Source organism: Microtus pennsylvanicus, chromosome 13 (genome assembly GCF_037038515.1).
Source record: "Microtus pennsylvanicus isolate mMicPen1 chromosome 13, mMicPen1.hap1, whole genome shotgun sequence".
In the NCBI taxonomy this organism is placed as follows: domain Eukaryota; kingdom Metazoa; phylum Chordata; class Mammalia; order Rodentia; family Cricetidae; genus Microtus; species Microtus pennsylvanicus.
The window spans coordinates 36,007,862-36,031,933 of record NC_134591.1 but is presented as its reverse complement, the minus strand read 5'-3'; the positions used below and the strand labels follow the sequence as shown (position 1 = coordinate 36,031,933).

At 45.0% G+C, this 24,072-nt stretch overlaps 1 protein-coding gene across 2 annotated transcripts in view; it reads right to left on the bottom strand.

The window, feature by feature from the left end:
• The window catches only part of Alg6 (ALG6 alpha-1,3-glucosyltransferase), a 41,007-nt gene extending 37,948 nt beyond the window's left edge, over nt 1-3,059 (bottom strand). Inside the window, exon 1 of one of the 2 annotated variants that reach the window (XM_075945497.1) lies at nt 2,968-3,059. The gene's annotated coding sequence lies outside the window, so the exon portion shown is untranslated. Of the gene's footprint in view, nt 1-2,667; nt 2,940-2,967 lie in introns of those variants that run through there. The other variant, XM_075945498.1, reaches the window with a different exon arrangement.
• Nucleotides 3,060-24,072: the final 21,013 nt, after the last annotated feature.

Sequence of the window (24,072 nt, the reverse complement as noted above, 5' to 3'; positions counted from 1 at the left end):
TGACCGACCAGAAGGCAGCAGATAACCAGTGTGTGCTGACTAACTAGAAGACAACAGATAACTAGTGTGTGCTGACTAACCAGAAGACAACAGATAACTAGTGTGTGCTGACTAATAGAAGACAACAGATAACTAGTGTGTGCTGACTAACTAGAAGACAACAGATAACTAGTGTGTGCTGACTAACTAGAAGACAACAGATAACTAGTGTGTGCTGACTAACTAGAAGACAACAGATAACTAGTGTGTGCTGACTAATAGAAGACAACAGATAACTAGTGTGTGCTGACTAACTAGAAGACAACAGATAACTAGTGTGTGCTGACTAACTAGAAGGCAACAGATAACTAGTGTGTGCTGACTAACTAGAAGGCAACAGATAACTAGTGTGTGCTGACTAACCAGAAGGCAACAGATAACTAGTGTGTGCTGACTAACTAGAAGACAACAGATAACTAGTGTGTGCTGACTAACCAGAAGGCAACAGATAACTAGTGTGTGCTGACTAACCAGAAGGCAACAGATAACTAGTGTGTGCTGACTAACCAGAAGGCAACAGATAACTAGTGTGTGCTGACTAATAGAAGACAACAGATAACTAGTGTGTGCTGACTAACTAGAAGGCAACAGATAACTAGTATGTGCTGACTAACCAGAAGGCAACAGATAACTAGTGTGTGCTGACTAACTAGAAGCCAACAGATAACTAGTGTGTGCTGACTAACCAGAAGACAACAGATAACTAGTGTGTGCTGACTAACTAGAAGGCAACAGATAACTAGTGTGTGCTGACTAACCAGAAGACAACAGATAACTAGTGTGTGCTGACTAACCAGAAGACAACAGGTAACTAGTGTGTGCTGACTAACCAGAAGGCAACAGATAACTAGTGTGTGCTGACCAACCAGAAGGCAACAGATAACTAGTGTGTGCTGACTAACCAGAAGGCAACAGGTAACTAGTGTGTGCTGACTAACTAGAAGGCAACAGATAACTAGTGTGTGCTGACTAACCAAAAGACAACAGATAACTAGTGTGTGCTGACTAACCAAAAGACAACAGGTAAGTAGTGTGTGCTGACTAACCAGAAGGCAACAGGTAACTAGTGTGTGCTGACTAACCAGAAGGCAACAGGTAACTAGTGTGTGCTGACTAACCAAAAGACAACAGGTAACTAGTGTGTGCTGACTAACCAGAAGGCAACAGATAACTAGTGTGTGCTGACTAACCAGAAGGCAACAGGTAACTAGTGTGTGCTGACTAACTAGAAGGCAACAGATAACTAGTATGTGCTGACTAACCAGAAGACAACAGATAACTAGTATGTGCTGACTAACCAGAAGACAACAGGTAACTAGTGTGTGCTGACTAACTAGAAGGCAACAGATAACTGTTGTAAGGAGGCCGCTTGTTGGTTCCCGGCTCCTCAGCCCCAAAATAATCACACAGAAACCATATTATTTAAATCACTGCTTGGCCCATTAGCTCTAGTTTCTTATTGGCTAACTCTTACATATTAATTTAACCCATTTCTAGTAATTTGTGTATTGCCATGTGGCTCTAGCTTATCGGCTAAAGTTCCAAAGTTCCAACATCTGTCTCCAGTGGGGCTACATGGCTTCTCACTGATTCCACCTTTTCTTTCTCCCAGCATTCAGTTTAGTGTTCCCTGCCTACCTAAGTTCTGCCCTATCAACAGGCCAAGGCAGTTTCTTTATTCACCAATGGTATTCATAGCATACAGAGGGGAATCCCACATCATCTCCCCTTTTTTGTTTAAGTGAAAAGGAAGGTTTTAACTTTAACATAGTAAAGTTAAATATTACAAAACAGGTATCAAGCAAAAATTATAGTTACAATATTTATGCCTATTTTATCTTTTATCATGACTAAAGAAAACTACTTAACTATAAATTCTTCAACTAAATCAAAGACTCCAGAAGGATATATTACCCAAGTAAACAGGAAGTAGATTGTAAGCAACTTCCAAAATTCTAGAATTGACAGAGACACCTTACTGCCTGGACAGTCACCCAAAGTTTTTCTGAAGTTTCTTGCCAAATGGTCAACCAACTCCATAAGGAGCCTCTTCGATGCTCATCTTTCTCTTGAAGTAGACTGGTGCTGCCAGGAACAGACGTGTCTCATTGTCATGAAAAGTCTTAACTACATGGTGTTACACATAAAAAAAAAATACCTAAGGGGTTGAGAAAGGGGTCTCTGGGGATGTGTTCTGAGATGCTATGAATAATATAGCTATTTGAACTGAGTAACAGTAAAAAAAAAATGTGTTCACTAGGTGATAACTCAATGATCAACAACTTCCAGCACAGGTTTTGTAAGCATGGTATATCAACAAAATAGCTTAGGAGGAAATGGCATTTACTTGTCATTTGGAACAAAAATGCCACACGAGCAAAGATCCTCCTTAGTCCCTTTGGTGTCCTTTCACGCTTAGAGCAGGGTTGGCAAAGGGGGGGAGGGGAAAAGAGGGAAACTATGTGGTTATTAAATGAGACACAGGGTCTCATCGTGTTGCTCTAGCTGGCCTAGATTTCGCTTATGTAGACCAGGCTTGCCTAGAACTCCAAGAGTTCCACCTGCCTCTGCTTCCCACTGCCACCACGCCGGGCTATTCGCCCCCTTAAACTGTGAGTGCTGTTCCACCTGCAAGCGCAGCTCTGCAACTTTCTCAGGAAGCCACATGCAGGCAGCTGGAGCATCACGACAGAAGTCAGCAGAGTCCCAAGCTGCTCCCTTTCCGGGCCGAGGGACCCCTGGCTCGGTGGGGACAGGATCTCCCTGGTCACTCCCGCCAGGCCGCGTCACCACTGCAGGACGGCAGCACACCGAGGGCCCCGTGGCTGGGCGAGGCCTTGTGCCAACCCCCCCGTCGCCTGTTCTTGCCGGCTGCCAGCACCTCCCCAAGCCTGCCGGCTCCTTTTCACTGCAACCCCGGGCTCTTACCAGCCACCGGACTCCGGAATTGGCGCCTGCAGAGAACCAGCAGAAGCGCCTGCGCATTCACCGCCCGCGGAGCAAGCGCTTCCGTCGTCCCTCACGGGAGCGAGCCCGTAAGGCGAGGGGGCGGGGCAGTGGGCGGGACTAGGCGGGGCGGGGTGGGGCTGCCGCCTTTCGGGAGGCGAGGTCCAAGCCCTGGAACCTGAGAAGTTTGGCGGCTGGGGTTAGGTCAGGGGCAGGTGGAAAGCCCCTTGCTCTTCTTTCCCGGGATCGCAGCCAAGGCCCGAGCGGCTGCTTAGCCCATGGATTCCTGTGAGGGGCGGCTCCTGCCCGCTTCGCAGTGGCGAGCACTTGGCCAGTCCTCATCCCAGGCGGCAGGTCTTCCTTCTGGGCCAGTGCCCTCCAGCAGCCACCAAAGCAAGCCTAATTTCTTGCAGCTAAGCAAACACCACTGCCTAGTCAGGCTGAGAAGTGGCTTCTAGTGAGAAACCGTTTCTAGAGCCTCCGAGTCGAGCCTATGAGAAACACTAGATTGTCACACGTAGTGACAATATCAGCCCCAGGGAGGCTAAGGCAAGAGGATCAGGAGTTAGAGGTCAGCCTGAGTTACGTAGCAAGACCCTGTCCGCGAGCCACTGAAAAAACAGCTCGGTCCCAGAATAGACACTGCATGCCCCATCAGGCAACTTGAATCGCCTATTCCCACATTTGCCAAAAATAATATTCCCCAGTTTCCCTCACACCCTGCTTCTGAACTGTCCCATTCTGTAGACACCAACTCCGATATAAGTAAAAACAAACATTTGGCTATTGCTAGGACTACGTTGTTTGTTTGGAGTGTGTGTGTGTGTGTGTGTGTGTGTGTGTGTGTGTGCAGGTATGTGTACCTGTGAGTATTTGTGAGGGCCGAAGGTCGACGCTGTTATCTTCCTCGATCCATTGCCACCTTATTTTTGAAACAACATCTCTCACTCGATCTGGAGCTCACCTGTTTGACTACACTGACTGGCCAGTGAACTCCAGATATGTCTGCCTATCTTTGCAACCAGCTACCCCCAGGAGTTGAAGGACAGTCTTGGCTTATATGCGATCTTGTCTCACAAGAAAAAAAAATTTACTTTGGAAATATGACAAGCTATAACCAAATCCCTGCTCTCAATAAATTTAATTTTCTTTGGAAAGCATTTCCATAAATAAAAAAAAACAGAAAGCGGTAGAAGGAAGTGCATGTTGTCACATTAGTGGTGTGTGCCTTACATTACAGCCCACAGAAGTTGAGACAAGAGTTGGGCTCCGTGGAAACCATCAGCTATCAGGACATGCTTCTCCCCAGATGAGCCACCTTGGCCTTGAAAGAAAAACTGAACACCAAGAGCATGGGTGTCTGAATCTAGACAAGGGAAACGGTGGACACCAAAGTCACGGCAGCTGAAAAAGTACAGAACATTTCTCCCCCTTACACGGCGGTTGATGACAGAGAAGAGCTGGAGGAGCTCTGAGCTGCAGGCTGTGGTGTTGCAATCACGCGGTGATCAGTAAGGGTCCATTAAGTGACATTTCGCAGGGAGTCAAGTGTATACAGTGCTGGGCTAGAGGAAACTTAAACTGGTGATAATGGGTTGGATGAGTCAGAGGGAAAGGTTCACGGCCAGCCCAGGGTGAGAAGTAGAAAGGGTCAATGCAGGAGGGCCTGTGTCCAGCTCTTTGTAACACACTGAGTGGGCGGAAGCAGAGTGAAAAGGCAGGAAGACTGTGGGATGGTACCCAAGGTTTCGAACTGGGAAGCTAGGGGCTGCCTTGAAGGAAGATGCTGCACTATAATGAATTTGATGTGACATCAACACAACAAAATAGGAATACTTGGGTGCCAGTTGTGAATCAGAACCCAGGAGAGAGGCTGGGGCTAAAGATAGATGACGTGTTTTTATTTGCTGAAGAATGAGGAGCGAGTGGAGGAGGAAAGTGGACAGCTGTACGTAAGTGTCCGTTTAACCCAAAAGGAGAGAGCTGAACCGAGGAAGTCTATAGCACACATACACATGTTGTGCAAAATCCAGCTCATCCTCAGCACGCCTGCATATCTAGCTCGCACCCAAACCATGCCTGCTTCTTGCAGCTGCCATCTCTCCACTCAGGTGGAGCAGTTGACTACAGGCTCCCTAACTTCTCTTTCCTTGGTATCAGGCTCTTGGGATAGCTCAGTCTCAATCAATAGGTTCCCTCTCTATCGGCCACCCACACTAGGCCTCCAAGATGAAGAAATGACAAAATAAACCTGCTGCCATCCGCTAACCCAGGCCAAAAGCATCACTGTGTCACAAGAGCCCTAAAGACATTTGAGGCTTGCAGGAAACTGTGGACTTGTCTTGTGGATAGGACTGCTGGACTCTCACCAGGGCCATCTGGTTTACCTTTTGGATGAGGTTTCTACTTCCCCTCCCCATGCCAGGAGCTGCACAGCCCAGCTCTGTGTTGCTTGCTGATATTGCCCAGTTGACTTTATGTTTCCTTTCACTATTCAACTGTCTTAACACACACTTCATGTGATGTGTGTGAGTGTGTGTGTGTGTTGGGGGGTGAGTGTGTATTTGTGTGGAGTGTGTGCGAGTGTGAATGTGTGATATATGTTTGGGATAGGTATGTGTGTGTGTGTATGTGGTGTGGGTGTGTGTACATCTGGCGGTAAATGCAGGCTGAGTGTGTGTGTATGTGTAAGGTTGGGAGGGTGAGTATGTGTGGGGTGGGGGCGGGTGAGTGTGTGTGTGTGTGTGTGTGTGCCCTTCAGAGGCCAAGGGGAGAAAGAAGTTACTCTAATACATTCTCTTGGGTGCCCGTTGTGAATCAGAACCAAGGAAAGAAGCTGAAGCTAAAGATATTTGAAGTGTTTTTATTTGCTTTTATTTGAAGTGATTGCTACTGGTTAGTTGGTCAGTTTTCAGGATTTTTGTTGTCTTTTTTGTTCCTGTTTTTATGTGGTTCCCCTTTTATATATTCTTCTTATTATTTTTAAACCATTTTCAAATTTAATAACTTAAAACAATAATAAATACCTTCAACATGCAAATGAATTGTATCACGAATAATAAAAACCCAGAGACAGACAATGGGGTTCAATCTGAAGGTCAGAAAAGCAAAGCAGCCAAGCAACTGAAGAGCTCTTACCTCTATGAAATCTTCAGACTGAAAAGAGAGCGAGTTTCTGTCTCATCCCATTTTATATTCCTCTCTAGTGCTGGGATTAAAGGCATGCACCACCATCGCTGAGCCTCTATGGCTAACTAGTGTGGCTGCTGGGATCAAAGGTGTGTGCCACCACTGTCTAGCCTATATGACTGACTAGTGTGGCTGTTTTGTGTTCTGGTCTTCAGGCAAGCTTTATTTATTAAAATACAAATGAAATATCACTACAATGAATAAATTTTGTTATACTTATAATACTATTAGCAAAACAAATCAGTAACACACACACAAACCCAGATTAGGGTCACAATTATTATTTCTGGTGAAAGGGGCCACAAAAAAGAGGTATCATAAAAATTCATTTACATTTCTAGAAATGATACACTCTATGGTGGCAAAGTCCTGTCCTGGGCGGTGGAGAGGCAATGCGAAGGGCGAAAGAAGACCATGTCAATGAGCACAAGGAAACAACTGTGAGTGACCTGTGTGTTTGTTTTCTGATCACAGCTTTGCAAATCTGCTTAGAGCAGTTTTATCAAATTGTGCATTTAAAGTGCATGCAGTTCATTCTACGCCAAGTATATTTTAATAGAGCCATTAAAAAATTCAGGCGCAGGAACTGTGATTCAAGAACGAAAAGCCTCGACCAGCATGGTGTCTCCTAGAAAGTCCCCTATGTCCCTTGAGTCAGGGACAAGTCTGGTTCAGCAGAGAGCCACTATGATAAGGTTGCTTCTTCCACACTCAAGCAAAGAAGCGAGGAGAAAACTCAATCAGAAACAGATTAAAAGTCACCCAGGTTTTTCTGTATATACCTTTTTGAGAGGGGGGTGCTGAGGCAATAATGAGGGGAGGGAAAGAGTCTACATAAAGCAGGGGCAGCCTGCTAAGTCCAGAGATGGAGAAAACTAATACCGAACTAGTCAGTCTAGTGAGCGGCCAATCAAGAGGGGGGCAGGTACTCTACTGTCCTCACCCCTTGCACAGCGTTCTTGCTGTGTCTAAATAGCAAAGTTTTTGGACTAATAGAGGTAGCTGCAGGGCATCGGCTGTCCCTTCAGTCCATCTATGAAGTTGCCTGCTCTCAACTTGAGGCTTTGAGTGGGTATGCCAAGCCCAGTTCCCTATGTTCGATGGAGCTGCAGATCTCATAAACACCAGTGTGCTGGGAGCGAAACAGGCTAAATGAGGAGGTGCGTTCCCAGAGCCAGCCAGTCTAGCAGTGATTCCAAAGGGAGAAGTTGTGAGTGTAGCAATGTGCAAAACACCTGGGCTTGTGTCAGGTGTGCCAAAGGCAAACCGGGTGACATCATGCCTCTAGTCTTGATTACCTTGTGCTGCCACTAGGAGGCTGGACTTGAACAGGTTGTGATGACGACTGTTGCTGAAGCTGCCAGGTCCCTCCCGAAGAGCTAATAATCCAGGTGCTTATTCAGTACCCCGGACGGCAGTTGGGGGATGGATCTACTATGAAACACGTGATTGCAGCTTTCGGTTGGCCCCGAAATTTACTGTACGTGGTAGAGGCAATGTGCTCTTGGGTTGGTAGGCTCCCCAAACCAGGAAATATGATACGGAACAAAAATGTTGCTGTCCTTCGAAACAAGAGGAGAGTAGAAGATGATGGCCGGTATCCGAATCCTTGAGTTCAGCGGCAGGATGGGATGATGGCGTGCACAGGTGCTGTCTGCTACCCAAGCTGGGAGTGCAGGATGCAGTCCAGGTCAGACCTGAGTAGAGGAACACTCAAGGGAGAGGTACTCATTTGCTTCCCATCAAAAACCCCAACTGTGGGGCCAGAGAGATGGTTGAACAGGGAAGGCACTGACACCAAGCCTGACCCCCAGAGTTCAGTCCCTGGGACCCACAGGGTAGAAGGAAAGGCCTGATTCCTGAAAGACATCCTTTGAATTCTGATGTAGATATGCCCAAACATACACACATACAATCAATCAATGAAATGTAAAGGAGCCCCAGATATGAGCCTGGGAGTGGTTTCTAAGCCAAAAGGATAAACCAACTGGAACTGGGAGGAGGCCCAAGACTCCAAATGCAAGTGAACCCATGAAGGCTATTAACATAGTGCACCTCTGCTGCATGAGGGGATGGGAAAGGAGCTCCTGCTGCAGCCTGGAAGAGATCTCAAAATAGCAGCCTCGGGAGAAGCATCCTGTCTACAGACATCAGCACAGGCCCTAAAGAGGGCTGCCGGGTCAGGCATTCAGATGCCTGAGTTGTGGTGGAAACGAATGGAGGGGTGGTGAGGGAAAGAGGATGGGACAATCTGCACACATTGGTATTGGGGATTCCCTCCTGCAGGAAGAGCTGCAGGTCTGGTCAAATCAATAGGGTCTTCATTCCCATCGGGGGAACTCCTACATGGGGCCTGCCCCTAAGAGAGGTAAGAGGATGCCAAAGGAGAGCCAGACTGAGAGTTGGGGATTGTAGGGCTGTGAGGTGTAACAGAAGGTAGGGGGGCAGACCCAGTAACAACCTGGTCTGACGAATTTAAGAGGCAGAAATACAGAAGTCCACAGTCGCCGCAGCAGGTGAGGAAGGGCTGGAGAGACGTAAGGCAGTACGGGCTGCCACCACCTGTCTCACCACACTCAAGACACCTATGTTATCATCCTTGATCTTACTATTATGACTCCGCACGCAGTCCAAGATGATCAAGGCAAAGTACAGAAGCTTGGAAAGTAGGCACAGATCACCAAGACCTCCAGTAGTTGCAGTTCCAGCAGTGGAGGTGGCAAGGGTGGCACTAATCTAGCCTCCACACATATGCATGCATACACACCTACACACAGATGTGTGCATATATGTGCACTGGATACACACACACACACACACACACACACACACACACACACACACACACATTCCTAAACATAAAAGTAAAATTTTGAAAATGCTGTTTGATTATCACTATCTCAGCTCAGATTTTCTTCCCCAAATGCATTTGGTCAGATTTTATCACACTAACAGGACGCAAACTGGAACATTTATTCACTTTCCCTCTCCTTATTTTTCATTATCCTAAGATCATAACTTTGTCCGGTTTGCAGGGCCCCTGTGACTCAACCTCCTGAAAGACAAGACTGATCTGATGGTATACCTTCACCTTTCTTCCTCTTCCCAACCTACTTGCAGCCAAAACCCACCAGCCCTGAAACTGTTTTTGCCCCTATAGCTCTATCAGTTTCTAAAATGTTTTTATAACACCTAGTGTGTGGGGGTCGGGTGGGGATGGGAGCCAGGTCTCTTTTTCTACTACGGGAGTCCCAGGGACTGAACTCAAGTTGTCAGCCTTAACAGTAAGTAAACAAGCCTCCTTCTAAATACTCTTATTTATATCCATAGATTAATGCTGCTCTTGGCCTTTGTCAGAGGCATTTTTACTGCGGCTGGTGGTGGTTAATACCGAGAGAGACCTGTAACTGGTCAAAATGCCAACAAGAAATGATGGTGGCATGCTTGGCCCTAAATGGAGAATCTATATCAGTCTCCAAGGCTCAGGGAACATTATGAAAGAGAGGGCATAAACAATGGCGGAGCTGGAGACGGGGAGGTGTGCCACAAAAAGGCGTCTGCTGGACGTGACACAGCTGGATGTGACGCAGCTGTTGCACTATGAAGTCACTACAGCTGTGGTCACCTGCACATGACTGAGCATGTCAGACATTTCATCATAAAAAGAGGGGGTTGGGCGCCTAGATCTGTCCCATGCAAGCTCCATGGTTGTTTATTCAGTCCCTGCGAGCCCCTATGAGCCCAGTAGTTAGTTGATTGTGTGAGCCTTCCTGTGGTGTCCTTGACCCATCTGGTCGCCTTGTCCAGGCTTAAAACATGGGGAGATGCTTAGTCTTACTGCAACATGGCATGTCATGTTTTATTGATATTCATGGGAACCTTGCCCTTTTCTGGATGGAGATAAAAGAGGAGGGGATTGGTGGGTGGGGAGTGGAGGAAATAGAGAGAAGGCTGTGGCTGGGATAGAAAATAAATATATGGATAAAAAAATAAAAGAAAGTAAAATGAGGGCTGGAGAGATGGCTCAGTGGCTAAGGCACTAGCTGCTCCTCCACAGGTTCTGAATTCAATTCCCAACAATTACAAGGTGTGACTCACAACCGTCTGTAATGTGATCTGGTGCCCTCCCTGGCTTGCAGGCAGACATGCATGAAAATACTGTTTACATAATAAATAAATAAAAGTCTTTATTAAAAAAGAAAGCCTGGCCTTTAATCCCAGCACTCAGGAGGTAGGCGGATCTCTGTGAATTCGAGGCCAACCTGGTCTACAAGAACTAGTTCCAGGACAGGCTCCAAAGCTACAGAGAAACCCTGTCTCAAAAAACCAAAAACCCAAAATAAAAAAAATATTAAAATGAAACAGAAAAAAGGGTTGGTTTATGAGGCTTCACCCCTCCCTGAGAGATGGTTTCGAGAGAATGGTTACTAGGGGAGGTGGTAATCACTTGTTTCAGTGCTGGGTCCACTGACAGGTTACCTAGAAAGTAACCTCCCACCTCTATTCATGCAAGCAACCCTAATGAAGCTCAGTGGGCCATGTACACAGAGAAATGAAGGTAGACGGGTTGCTTAGAAGAAGAGACTTTTAAGCAAGAGGGTGAGGGGGTGAGGGATGGTGATGGGGAGTGAAAAGGACTAATATCCTTTATATGCATGTACGAAACTGTACAAGAGTTTTTAAATTTTTAAAATTTGTTTTCTAGGCTATGCGACAATTTCAAACTAGATTTCATGTGGTACAGAGATTCAACCAACTCTTACTTCAGAAAATCCGAAGCTCTTCCTTCAGCTAATAAATAAAGAAGAGAAAGTCTTGTAGCCTCTCATTTCCAGGGACCACACCCTTCAACAGCATGGACTTCACTACAAAAGATTCACTGGTCATGGTCCTGCTTCACTCAAATATTCTGGACCACAGCTCTCTCGGGGAGTTGTGACTTGAGAACGGGCACCGGAAACTGGAGGATCAAGATTAACCATGAAGAAAGCCAGTAGACAGCTGGAAGTCTTTCCCTCCAGCGTATGCCAGCAAACAGAGCACACTGGAGAAAAGCCACCATACACAACCCAGGAGAGTCAGGTACTGTGTATTATAACTTGTAAAGGCCCTGAATCTTGTGCTCTGGTGCCCTCTGAGCATCCCCAGTCTCAGTAATGCTTTTCCTTTCTTAATAAACCATTACTTGGGACTAGGGATGACTCAGCAGGTAAAGGTACTTGCCACCAAGTCTGAGGACACAAATTTCATTTCTAGAACCCAAATGAGTACCAGCCCCTGCAAGTTGTCCTCTGACCTCCTCATGCATATGGGAAAACACACCAGATAATGTTGGCCTTTAATCCCAGCACTTGGAAAGCAAAGGCAGGTGTGTCTCTGAATTTAAGGCCAGCGTGGTCTGCAGAGTGAATTCCAGGACAGCCAGGGCTGTTACACAGAAAAATCCTGCCATAATAATAATAAGGAAAAATGAACCACCTACCACCTTCTACAAAGGAAGAAAACAAACTCATTATTTTGAAACCTGGTAAATAATAGGATAAAGCAGTTATTCTATCTTAATCTAAATGATCATGCTGGTTTGGAAATAATATGTCAACCTAAATTGAAAAATTAGCCAGCCAAGTGTTTTCTAAAAGATAATGATATTTATTTGGGAATAGCAGAGCACTGCCATAATTCATAGTAAACTATGGGAATATTCAAGGAGGTGGAGACCAGGGGAATATGTGAAAGATAAAAATGAAGAGTCTTGGGGATGCAAAGGTGGCTCAGTAGGTAAGAACATTGACTCTGCATATCAAAGAGGACTGGGGTTCAGTTTCCTGCATCCACATGAAAGCCCGCAACTGTCTTTAACTCCCATTCAAGGGAATTTGAGCGTGTGGCCCTCATAAGCACTAGGCATGCATGAATATATGCAAAGGAAAAACACTTACATAAAGTAAAAAAATAATTTTTATGAGGTTTGGGGATTGGAGGGATGTGGTTAAGAGCACTTTTGCTCTTCTTGAGGACCTGGGTTCATTTCCCAGCACTCACTTGGTGTCTGAACAACCATCTGTAACTCCAGGTCCAGAAGATCTGGCTTCCTCTGCTGACCTCCAAAGGTACTAGGCACACACATACAGCAAGCAAAACATTCATACACATAAAATAAGATAAATATATATCTTTGAAAAACTAAGGGGCATTGTGTCAGATACTTTGGCCACAATAACTGGCAATGAGAGAGATATAAGCCTGACACTGGAGTTTCTGGGCAAGGGTTGTAGGACTTTTTTATGGGCCGGTGGGATGGCTCAGCAGAGTAAGACACTTGTTACTTAGGTTTGACAACTGACAATTTGATCTGAAAAATCCATTTGTTAGAAGGAGAGACCTGTTCCTGCTGATTGTCCAGTGCTAGGTCTCTACATGTGTTCTGTGGTGTGCCCCACACATAAATGTAGAAATATCATTTGAAAAGGCGTGGCGACCTCTGGTGTGCCCTTGGTTCTGGAAGACTTTTGCTCCTATGGTTCTGACTGAGTGATCACACGTCAATACCTTTTCCATAGGCTCACTGCTCTTTCTTTTCTCCTTTTGGGAAAGGTTAACACGGATACCTTCCATGTTGATCTGACAGCTTTTACATTTCTTTCGCAGCCGAGCTAACCACTCCTCCAATCTTCTTTCTTTCATCTTCCTTCTCTCCCTCCCCAACTTCTCCCTCTTCCTTTTTCTCACCCACAAACACACAATACACATTGCATACACACAAAGTCACCCTTCCTCCAAGCCAGTGGAAGAAATTTCGTCAGGATGTTCTGAAAGTAATTTTATATTTGCATGAACCTAGAGGCAACCTGAAACTGAATTTTTGTCTAGCATGAGTAGACTGATTTCGATTTCTTTATTCTTGAATGAAACTATTAATTTATTTATAATTTTTAAAAATAATGTATATATTTATAATTTTTATGGATATAAATATTTATTCAACAAATATTTATTGACTAAATGTCCTACCTAAGCATACAGTCCAAAATATATACATCCCAGAAGAACATAATCATTATTCTTTTTATTGTCAACTTTTGATACCGTTAGAATTATTCTTTTATATAAAATATACCTCAAATGTATCCACGTATATAATCATATGTAAGAATAGTTTTTGGATGAGGCTAAAGGGATGGCTTGGGGGTTAAAGGTAGGAACTACTGTTGCAGACAACTCAAGTTCCATCCACGCACCCATGTCAGGTGGCTCACAACCACTTGGGACCTCTAGCTCTGGGACATTTGACACCCTCATGTGGCTCCAAGGGCACGTGTACTCTTGTGCACATACCTACACACAATAACTTAAAAATAATCGAAAAAGCGCAATAATAATATGAACCGTAAAAGAAACAATGTATGCACAAAATCTGAGAATGATACTGAGGACAGTCATTTATATTCCATTTATATTCATTCATTTATATTTCAAAATATATGAAAAGATAGAACAAATATAAAGCAACAAAGAACAGATATAATTTGATATAGAAGTCTAAGTAATAAAATCTTAAAATTTTACTATTTAGTTTGTTTGGAAGACAGAATCTCACTATGTAGTCCCTGGAGGGGTAGAATGTGCCATGTAGAGCAGGCTGGCCCTGAACTCTGCCTCCCTCTGCCTCTTGAGTGCTGGTCCACCATGCCCAGCCTACATCTCTGGACTATTACTCTGCTTTTATAAGTTCTTTAAAAATATGGGATGATGCTTATATCTTCACAAAGAGAAAGAGTTCTTTAATATGGAAATATAACATATTCCCTGATTCATGGACCCCCAAATCTCCAAGGAGCACCACAAATCTGCGCCTTTCTCCCTTAGCCCAGGATTTTGAATTTAAATATATGGTGTGCAACTCAGCCCAAGACATTTTTGGAACACTATAAACATGGGTAATTTCTAAGTCCAGGGTCGGGTCAGTGTTCACATGGGTGTGTAAAGACAATGTAATAACACAGATGCTGTTTTATGACTTCAGCTCCGATGTCTTTCACAACCGAGTGAATTGTCACACTCTATTATGGGAGACACAGATCCAGATCCCCTGGCTTTCAGCTGTCACAGTACTTGTCTAAAATTGTCTTTGAAAATGAAAATTTGGGCTAAATCTAAAGGAGGCAACCTGCCAGGAAGAACTGTTCAACCCAAAACCTCCCTAAGGGAGATGGCAAGAACTCCATTTTAAAATCATTTAAATCAAGAGGGTGGGAGGTGCCAACTTATAAAATTTACAGTAAATAAAATGGGATTTAATGTTAGGGGTTTTTAAAATTATTATTCATCCTGCGTGTGTCTGTATGTGTGTCTGTAGACATATCACGGCGTATGTGTGGAGGTCAGAGGACAACTGGCAGGCACTGTCTGTGGAGCCAGTTTTCCCCTTCCGACATGAGAATTCTGGGGACCGAACGCAAGTTATTGACGTTGGCAGCAAACTCTTACCTCCTAAGCCCCCTCTCTGGCTCAGAAAGTCAGATACTGAAATGAAATTTTACTTTTAGAAAGAGTCTGGCACCAGTGAGTTGACTTAGCCAACAAAGGGCAGGGCCACACAAGCCCAAGGACCTGAGTTCAATCCCTGAAGTCTACCAAAAGATGGAAGAGGGAATGGCGGCTTTGCCCCGCCCTCCCCCCGCCCCTCCCCACCCCCTCCCCGCATACTCTGAGCTGATCGTCAGCAAGGGGCCACAGAGAATCCTATTCATAAAAAGAGAAGGCTAGGGGAAAAAAGTGGGCCCATTGTTCCCCAAAACAGAAGCCCATGAGATTCAGTTCTGACTCATGACATACTCTGCCTTCTCCTCTTTACAGACACCGTGCTTCCCATGAAATACACCAAAGCTGCCAGCTACTTACAGTAAACAAAATTTGAGCCTAAGATGCTAACATACACCTGTAGCACGAGCGCTTGGGAGGCACAGGACCACCGTCAAGGTCAGCCTGAGCCTTGCGGTGAGTTCTCCTGAGTTCTCCGCTAGTTCGGATAACAGAGAGATATCTGACTCAAACAAACTATGAACTCAGGACTGAATGAATTCCTTGGTTTCTTCACTGTGCATACACTTCTGGAAAGGGATTTTCCCCTAGAAGCGTCAGGAGTGTGGAAAGCCCTTCTGGAATGCACTTCACCATCTTTCTTCTCCTCCTCCTCCTCCTCCTCCTCCTCCTCCTCCTCCTCCTCCTCCTCCTCCTCCTCCTCCTCCTCCTCCTCCTCCTCCTCCTCCTCTTTTTCTTCTTCTTCTTCTTAAAAGATTTATTTATTTATTATGAATACAACATTCCTTCCATGTGTGCTTGCAAGCCAGAAGAGGGCACCAGATCAAATTATAGGTGGCCGTGAGCCACCATGTGGTTGCTGAGAATTGAACTCAGGACCTCTGGAAGAGCCGTCAGTGCTCTTAACCTCTAAGCCATCTCTCCAGCCCCATCTTTCTCTTCTTTACTTCTTTCCTTTCTTTTTTTTCTTCCTCCCTCTCCCCTTTTCTTGTGTGGGGTGGGGGTGGGGCAGGGGCGGGGGGGGGGGGGGGGGGACTGCTACTATTGTAACAAAATCTGGCAAATCATGCCTCTTGCTTCTGCTCCGAAGTATGTACCACCACATTGGACTCAGTTTCTAATGTTTACTTCATACCTTTTGTAAAATCTTCAGTTCCTTTAAGCTATTTCCTAATCAAGGTAGATTGCTTTTTTCTGGTCCTTCTTTTGTTTGAATTCATACCACACACACACACACACACGCTCATGCACACACATACACACAGAGACATTCTCTTTGAACCCTCAGGTCTAAGATATCCAAAGTAAATTTTGGGGAAATCTTGTGTTTTTAATAAAGTTCCCCACTTTTCCGGCACGTTTGTCTTACTTTAAATTAATAAAGTTTTGGTAGTTGTTTAAATAGATTAAATGTCACACTTTAAATAGAAAGAGAAGGCTCTACCTAAGTGACCTATTTTTCATCTGTGGTTTGGAAAAAGGCAAGATTAGCATGGATATTGCATTTTCAAGGCCCTCGCCACTATTAAATAGACTGTTAAGTGCATTTTATGGCTGAGGAGTCTGTTCCCAGTTCAGTCTCCAAGACATGTTAAGTTCATCTCCGCCTGCTACATTGAACACTCACTGACTAAAACCCTCTCTGCAGTGGAATATCTATGCTCTGTATCTTTTAAGTACATAACTCTAAATATTTTAGGGTGAGTAAATGTAACTCCATAAAAGTCCGGAGAACGTGTTGTCCCTTCAGATAGAACATACTGTGTTGGCACTCCTCAGAGATACACAACCTTTGCTCCATTAGCTCCTGTGTTTTAAGTACCAGACGCTGGAAAAACAACACAGTCAGTCATAAAATGAGATTACCAGTACTGTTTAAACCAAAGAAAGCAACAATAGCATGTTAAAGCTGCATCCCCACGTCAAATCAATTTATTCTCAGGGTTTGGGGACTGTGATGGGACTTTATGGGCCAATGCTCCAAACAGCAGAGTTGATATTAGACCCTGTATTCTTAAAAAAAAAATGGGTTGACTTGTTTAAAAAATAAATAAATAAATAAATAAACAAGCATGTCCTGAGAGCTGGACTGGATGGTATATGCAATCTCAGCTACTTGGAGACAGAACTGCATAGTGAGATCTTTTTTCATAAAAAAAAAAAACAGCAAAACAAAACAAATAAACAAAATAAATAAAACCTAGTTTCAGAGAGGAACAAGCCTCAATTGACGAAATGCCTCCTTGAGATCCAGCTGTAAGGCATTTTCTCAGTGATCAGTGGGGGAGGGTCCAGTCCATGGTGGGTGGGGCCATCCCTAGGGCTGCTGCTTTGGGTCCTACTAGAGAGCAGGCTGAGCAAGCCATGGGGAGCAAGCCAGTGAATAGCTCCCCTCCATGGTCTCTCCATCATCTCATACCTCCAGGATCATGTCCTGTTTGAGTTCCTGAACTGACGTCCTTCAGTGATGAACTTTGAAGTGTGAGCCAAATAAATCCTTTCCTTCCCAACTTGCTTTTTGGTCATGGTGTTTTGTCTCAACAATAGAAACCCTAATTTAAGACTACCCTCAAAACTAAAGCACAAGCTGCCACCCAAAAGATCATCTACCTGTCTGTGGTCTTGTTTGCTTGCTTAAGATAAAGTCCCCTCTTTAGCTGAATCTAAACACCATTTGTAATCCAAGCTGACCTCAAACTTACAGCGATTCTCCCTCCTCAGCACCCCCCCCCCACACACAAGTCCCCATCGTGTTGGAATTACAGACAAAAACCACTATGCATGGCCTCTTTTGCCCTTTTCTATTTAGGTTGTTTTGAACACAAAAGAAACCATCAATAAATGAATTTCAGAGTAAAAAGTAATGGTGCATGTTAAATTCAAAACTCTTCTGTTCCCTCCCTATCACAGAAGTAACTCTTATTAGAGAATTTTCTTAGCGGGACCACTTACTTATCTGCTTCTAATTTGTCTGGCATACAGAAGTTTGGTTTGGTGTCTAATTCAGACCCCCACACAGAGTAACAGTGAAGGGGATTCTTCAATTCAGAAAATCACAAGCGGAAGATCATGATCTTGTCACCTTCTCCCTGGAAGGAAATGGTAGGAAAGGAACTACCTAACTGAGGATTCTTGCATCCCAAATACTCACATTTCCCAAGTTTCCCCTTTAGCCTTCTGTTACGGACCCTAGCGGCCACTCTAAATACAGGACCAGTCTTCCTCAGGTCTTCCTCCTTTCTGCTGAAAGGATGCTATGGTGAGCCTCTGGAGGTGTGTGCTGTGGAGGAGCCTCCCTTGCCCAGTTGTCATTACCATCATCTCTTTTATACTCTCACACTGCCGGCCTTAGAGATAGACTAGGAAAGAGAGTGTGGATTTCCTGGGATGGCAGCTTCTTGTTCCCAGAAAACATTTGGAGGAGAAACGTTGGGAAGGCATTGGGGAGGTTACTGAGACAGAACCAACAGGAGAAAGGGGAGGACCCAGGGGCCCTTTGCTCAAGCCAGCATTCATTAGAGGCCTTCCAGCCTTGACTTCTCCCATTCCGAACACATAAACGCTGTTGTTTTCCCTTTCTCCATGTTCTGGTCTTCTCTTTCCTGGTCATCAGTTCTTTACTGTGCAGAGAACGTTAGACAACCAGCAGACAATCCCCTAGACAACCGGTGTCACCACCACCACACCATGTTGCATTTCTTGGGATCTCTCATCAAGGATTTGAGATGACTCCTACTCAAGGTCATATACACCTGACTGAAAGAGAAGAGGCAGACTTGGAAGTGACTCCAAGGGTCCTTCCAATTGAGGGGGGGCATCCTGACCGTGTCAAGCATAATAAGAACCCAGTTAGTACCCACCACATGGTCTTCTTTAGCTGGACTGTGGGGTAAATGACAGTTCTGACTTTGCGAATGGTCCCTTTCCTTAGCCCAGAGTTCCCCATGGCCCTATTGTGTGTGTAGAACCCTCTGTTGGTGTTGCAGGGGACACTGGGTTCTAGAAGTTCCCAGGATGATGAAGCTGGGAAGAAAAGGCCAGAGCACTGGCTGCGGGGCTTTCAGTGGAGTTGTGGGAGGGGTTATCGGTGGGGCTGTGAGTGGGGCTCAGGGGTAGAAGGTTTCTTTTTAAAAAAAAAAAAAACCCAAACTTTCTTTTTATTCATTCTTTGTGCTTTTGAAAGTTTCTTAAAGACACAAAAGGCCCTAAATTTCGTCCCTGCCCCATTACTGAATTTGTGGCAGCCCAGAGCCAGATGCTAGATAAAGTGTTACCAGTAAAGCTAGAGGCAAGGGTCAACTTTGCTGAAGTGAGATGCTGGAGATTCGGGCTCCACTGGGTCTCAATGCCTGTTCTTTTTGTTCAGCACCGTTTCTGTTTTTCCTCTATTCTCTCCTCCTTCTTGTCTGCTTTTATTTCTGTTCCATCAAGCTTTTTTCCCCTAATTGTTATGACATAAAGGTCAAGGAAAGAACATTTCAGATTCTCTAGACTCATTCCAAGTGCTTATTGTGGTTTTTGTTGTTGTTGCTTTTTGTTTGCTTTGTGTTTTTGTTTTGTTTTTTGAATGATGGATAAGATTAGGAATCATTAAGGCTACAAGGTATTAAAGAGTCACATCTTACATCAGTAAAAGCAAATAATCTGAACAGGATCTCCCTTCTCTTATGGCCACTAATGAGAAATAGGATACAGGTACCCATCCCCATCTCAGTAAACTCTACACAGATGGATGCTCTGGGGAGAAAGGCAGAGAAGATCTGGAAGATGCTCCAATAAAGCTCTGTTTGACTTACAACGTGTAGTCATCAGCAAAGGCTTTCCTAGACTGCGCCCTTACCCTTGGGATCTCTTTAATCCACAGGCCTTGAGAAAGGGCCGCATGGTATTTTTCTACACACTGGCCTGGCCTAAATAAGTCTCCACAGATGTGAGCAGATTCTGGACAGATTGCGTTAGGTAGGCAGGTTTCTTGCTTGGCACAGCTTGAGAAGCTGTTGCTGTAGGTCCTTGGGCGGCCTGAGAACTTCACAGCTTCTTCCAAGTGTTGTCAATACAGGAAGCACTTCCAGGGCAGACCCAGAAGCAACAGAGGGGTGTCACAGATATGGCAGGAACCACTCACTGATGCAGGGTCAGAACAACAAGGGGTGTAAAATCAGACTGACAGGTTCTGAGCACCTGAGTTATTCTCCTTCTAGGTTCTGGCTTCCTGTAGTTAAAGGGAGGGTCAGTGGAGGTGGTATCCAGTTTTGTTGCTTCTGGTGCTACCTCGGGCACCATCCATCTGGGACTGGTCCTGATGGCCAGGCCATACCCAAAGGATGCAGGATGCTGTTTTCTTAGTGGCCAAGAGTATTCTTGCATTTATACCATGGGCCTTTCAGTCCTAATGATGTTTAGGACTATTACCATTTTTCCTCTCAATTACATAACCTTGCCCCATCAGGAATATACACACATAATTTAAAGATAATGAAAATATATCTTTAGAAACTGTGTATAGTAAGAAAAACTGGGCCAGCAAGATGCCTCAATGGATCAAGGTGATTGCTGCCAAGTCTGACAAACTGAGTTCAGTTCTCAGAACCCACAAAATAGAAGATGAAATCCCTTTCCTTAAGATTGTCCTTTGACCTCCATATGCACACCAGGGTATGCTCATGCATGTACACACGCTGAATACATAAACACACATATACACCATACATACATACATGCACACACATGTACTACATACATACATACATACATACATACTGAACACATGCGTAAATAAAGGTCAAAACTGTTTTAAGAATTGTTATGCTGGGCCGGGCAGCAGTGGCACACGCCTTTAACCCAAGCACTCAGGAGGCAAGGACAAGTAGATCCCTGTGAGTTTGCAGCCAGCCTGGTCCACAGAGCAAGTTCCAAGATAGCCAGGGCTACACAAAGAAACCCTGTCTCAAAAAAAAAAAAAAAAAAAAAAAAGAAAAGAAAAGAAAAGAAAAAGAAAGAAAAAGAAAAAAAGAATTGTTAATGGGGAACTTCAAGATGGCTCAGCAATTAAAGGCACTTGTGGCCAAGCTTAATGACCTGAGTTCCAGGTCCAGAATCTACACAATGGAAAGAAAAATTGACTCCCGAAAGTTGACGTCTGACCTCTGTATCACATGCATTCACCCACACACAAAGTTCATGCATGGGCACACAAATAAATAAAAGATAACTTTAAAAAAATTAAAATGGAAAGGAAAAGAAAACCCAAGGGTCGTGAGGCAGAAAGATCTGTAGGGCCTGCTTCCACACAGTTAAATGTTGTCGTCATGAGTCACGATTCATCAGACCGTCATTGCTCGCAGCGGAACACACTCTGGCATAGTTCACTGTGAGGGATTTTAAAGTGCAGGGTCACATGAAACTGTGTCTGGGGCCGTGCTACGTATGCTGTATTTGGGTTGAATTCCCTGCAAGTACCAAGTGGTCCAGCCGTTGACTGTTCCGTGTCCCCTCCATCCTCCTGGCTAGCTCCTGCTCATCACTTCCATATACGTTCACACGTCTCTCCTTGCACGCCTGAAGTCCACCTCTGCTTGCTGTCCTCCACGTGTGTGTCCTGTTAGCCCTCTACAGGCTCAGCGACGACAGAAGTCGTGCCTGTCTCTCCCATGCCGTCGTCGTCCCGTCCCCCCCCCCGTCTCCCCCCCACCCCCGCGCGCTCAGGTCACCTGTCTTTCTCTTGGCTTTTTAATCCTGGGCAGACTCTTCCCTCGTGAAAGCAGACGGCTACCAGTGGCTTCCGGCTCACCTTTTACCAACTTGGCAACACTGATGGAAAGAGTGTCCCTCTTACATTAGGGCCATAAAAAGACCTGGCCTCATCTCATTGGCTGAGCTAGGCACGACTCCACAGCAACAGCTCTTTTGGGGGACAGGGTCTTGTTAAGCAAACCAGGCTGGCCTAGTACCCTTGGACATTCTGTAGCACCCAACTCCTGAAAGTCTCTCTACATTCTGAATGCAGGGTTATGCCCGTTTGTCACCTTTTCTCCTTTTCAGGACTGGAATTGAGTCCAGGGTCCCATGAGTATGCTCTACCACTGGGGTATACTTCCAGCCTCACCGCCAATAGTAAGTTCTGGAGCAAAGATGCAGGGCCAGTCTTGCAAGTAGCACTCAGGATGAGGAAGGGAAGGGTTTTTTTGTTTTGTTTTGTTGTTGTTTTTGGTTTTTCGAGACAAGGTTTCTCCGTAGCTTTGGAGCCTGTCCTGGAACTAGCTCTTGTAGACTAGGCTGGCCTCGAACTCACAAAGATCCACCTGCCTTTGTCTCCTGAGTGCTGGGATTTTGAAAGGAAACAGAGACCTTGAAAGTAGAAAATGAACACTAGGTGCTAGACGGTAAAGTAAAGCTGACCGTGAGATTGGAGACTGAGAAATACAAAAATCTTCTTTTTTCAGAGTCTCACATGGTCAGCAATTACTGTACTGACCTTCCAGGACAACCAGGACCTAGATTCAGTCTCTATTAGGGCAAACTGCATCAAGGTTCCTGCCCTGTTTAAGTCCCTATCTTGGCTTCCTTCAGTGATGGATTACAATGTGAACATGTAAGCCGAACACACCCTTTGTTCCCCAAGTTGCTTTGGTCATGGTGTTTGTCATAGCCCTAGTAACCCTAAGACAAATGCCATGCCTTCTGGCTGCAGTGGCCCTGTTAGGGGTGCATAGATAGTCAAGTAAGGCTGCTCCACCTGAAGGTGGAGTGTCCGTGGGAGGAATTCCAGATTGTCACCCTCTCTATGTGATATGGAATGATATGCCTGCTTGATGAACAGGTCGGGGGACACCTTCAAAAGAGCTGACAAACTGGAGACTCTATTGCCATCCCTGAATGTAGCATGCATGGTACAGGACTCTAAACTTGGCTGGAGTCAGTGGGTGGCTGTTGTTCTGAGCAATAATACATGCAATTGAAGCTCAGTTATTTGCAAAGAAATTACCTATGCAAGAGAGGAATAACAAGAAGAAAAAAAGGATGCTGACACTGTCCCATAGGCTAGCCTTTGAATTCAGAAAAAAAAAAAAAGATGGGGGTGATGGCTTGATATTTCTCCCAGCTGAGAAGTTAGAAGGAAAAGAGCGCACCAGTTAGACCTGTGCTAAAGAATTCTTCCTAGGGCAGGAGCTAATGAAAAGGGTCAGCAGGGAAAGGTGCTTGCCACCAGCCTGATGAGCTATTATGGGATATTTGATCACACTGTGTGAAGATGTGTCTCTGTCCTTCCTCGTCTGCCTAAGACAACTTCTGAGTGGTTTAATAAAGAGCTGAATGGTCAATAGACAAGAGGGTAGGTGGGACCTCTAGGGAGAGAGGGGAAATTGGGGAAAGAATTTGAGAGTCAGAAGATTTGGCAGGAGATGTAGAGGAAGTTGGATGTACAGGACTGAAGAGAGGTAACAAGCCACATGGCAGAACATAGGTTAATATAAACGGCTTAGTTTAAGTTTTAAGAGCTAATTGGTAACAAGCCGAAGCTAAGGTCAAGCTTTCATACTTAATGAGATTCTCTGTGTCATATTCAGGAACTGGTGGTCCAAAAATAGTCCTGCTACAATGGCCCAATTTCAATAATCAGAACCCACGTGATGGAAGGAACCTACACCAACGAATGGCCTTGTGACTCCACATCCATAGTGTGCCACTTGTATACCCCCCTCCACATTAAAAAAACAAACAATTGGAAAGAGAATCCTTTCTAGGAACCAAGACTTGAAATCATGGCAAGAACTGGACAGTGAGAAAGGAGAGAGGGAGGCAGAAGCCATGTAATAATACCTCTCAGCTCTGCCGTTCACACAGAGGAAAGGACAATCCACGAGACCCTATGCACCTGGGGGCCAGGTACATGAAACTGTGATAATCAGAACACTCTGCTTTTGAACTGTTCGAGTTGAAGACGACTTTTAAACAAGGAAAAGAAGAGTCTCTCGTAGCCTGACTCACAAGGCTGTAGAAAATCGGTGCAGATAGAGGAGATTGATTGCTTTGGAAGGAGAGGAACTGAAGAACAAACCTTCCATCCCTTCTTGAGACAAAGGCTGCAGAGTCTAAGCAAGATGAGGGAAGTCAGCCCCTAGTGGACTGGCTTATATGAGCCATGAGGGATAGTTGGTTACTGCCGGCTGAGGTCCCCATGAATATGCGGGACTGAAAGACAGTAGAGGGAGGATAGGCATTGCTGAGGGAAGTGGGCATGAGGAAAGCAGTATCTGATGCCCAGTTCATCAGGGTGGATAGAACTTTGTTCACAGGAAGGTTAAAAAGGAAGATAATTCACCGGCTTTTTGGGGACTTGTGTGGGTCTTTAATTTA